The sequence below is a fragment of the Myotis davidii genome, unplaced genomic scaffold, assembly GCF_000327345.1.
Source record: "Myotis davidii unplaced genomic scaffold, ASM32734v1 scaffold991, whole genome shotgun sequence".
Classification (NCBI taxonomy): domain Eukaryota; kingdom Metazoa; phylum Chordata; class Mammalia; order Chiroptera; family Vespertilionidae; genus Myotis; species Myotis davidii.
Genome location: NW_006283137.1, coordinates 642,524 through 643,986, shown reverse-complemented (window position 1 = coordinate 643,986; position 1,463 = coordinate 642,524). Strand labels below are relative to the sequence as shown.

Genomic DNA, 1,463 nt, shown 5'->3' with positions numbered 1-1,463 from the left:
CAGGCTGTGGCGGCCGGGCCCGGGGGAAGCCGTTTCTAGGCTGCCCTGTGGGATCCCAGCCCTGGAAGCCTCCGGAACGGGGGACTCGCCTACTGGGATCAGCTCGTGGGAAATAGCGGGACCTGGAAAGGGATTCGGAAAGGCAAGCCCTTTCTGGGGTGGGAAAGTCGCTGACGTGGGCGGGGAGCCTGGAAGTCACAACCCGAGTGGGTGCTGGGGTAATGGGTCCGGCTGCAGCACAGTGATTCCCAGGCAGGCGCCCCGGCCCCCGCGGCTCCAGCGGCCTTGATGAGTCCTCCCCGCGAGACCTCGGAGGGGACGGGAGGGAGGTGGTCTCGCTGGGGGTTAAACCCTCGTTCACGGCGAGGCTCCCGGTCCCGGGCCGGCTGCTCCCAGAACCACCTGCGGACAGTTAGTGACTGTGACCCCCGTGGTTTTGTTGCTGGAATTGTCGCTCTGCTCGTGGTCCTTCGCGCACGGCTGCTCTCTGGACGGGCTCGCCGCTGTGTTTTGTTTGAATGTATTTTTATTGACGTCAGAGAGGGAGGGAGAGGGAGGGAGAGAGAAGCACCGATGATGAGAGAGAATCATGGATCGGCTGCCTCCTGCACGCTCCCGACTGGGGATCGGTGAGCCCACAGCCCAGGCCTGTGCCCCAACCGGGAATCGAACCCTGACCTCCTGGTTCACAGGTTGATGCTCAACCACTGAGCCACGCCGGCCGGGCTCGCCTGTTTTTAATTGTTGTGCAGGGTCCCCGAGGGCAGCGGTGACAACGGGCCCAAACCGTACACGGGGCCACCTGGGTTCACTGAGACGCGGGGGGTAGGACCCGGGACCGGCGGGCGAGCTGGGGATGCACAAGGAGAAGGAGCCCGGCCAGGATTCAGCTCCAGGCCAGACAGTGCGTATGAGCCTCCTGCGGCCGCTGTAACAGGTTATCAGGAACAAGGCGGCTGACACGGAATCTCCCCCAGCTCTGGGACCAGAAGTCGGGGAGCAAGTGTGGGCATGGCCGCCCCCCCACCCAGGGGGGGTCCTCCCTGCCTCTTCCAGGTTCCAGGGCCCCGGGCGCCCCGGGGTTTGTGGCTCCGTCTCTCCAGTCTCCGCCTGTCTGTCTTCACTCGGCCTTCTCCTCGGCATCTCTTACATCCCCCGCGCCCCCCCCCCTTTCAGGACACACGTCACTGGGTGGAGGGCCCAGCTCAAACCCAGGGGGTCTCATCTCAAGGTCCCTAATTTCATTGCATCTGCACAGCCTCTTTCTCCCGGTGGGGTCCCCTGTACAGGTTCTGGGGTTAGGCCGTGGACACATTTTGTGGGGAGCACCTTGCACCCCACCGCAGTGTGCGTGGGTGCATCCACCCACTATATGGGGTTCTGCTGTGTGCCGGCGCCATGGGGTGCGGGGACAGTGAGAAATGTCTTAGGCCCTGGCGCTTTGGTTCAGCGGGGGGCGGGGG

At 64.5% G+C, this 1,463-nt stretch overlaps 1 protein-coding gene across 5 annotated transcripts in view; it reads left to right on the top strand.

Moving 5' to 3' along the window:
- LOC107182813 (WAS/WASL-interacting protein family member 3) overlaps positions 1–1,463 on the top strand; it is a 138,180-nt gene that overhangs the window by 64,641 nt on the left and 72,076 nt on the right. For 3 of the 5 annotated variants that reach the window (XR_001513566.1, XR_001513567.1, XM_015562766.1), the window contains exon 4: positions 763–769. The exons of the other annotated variants lie outside the window; for them this stretch is intronic. The gene's annotated coding sequence lies outside the window, so the exon portion shown is untranslated. The remainder of the gene's footprint in view (positions 1–762; positions 770–1,463) is intronic. 5 annotated transcript variants of the gene reach the window in all.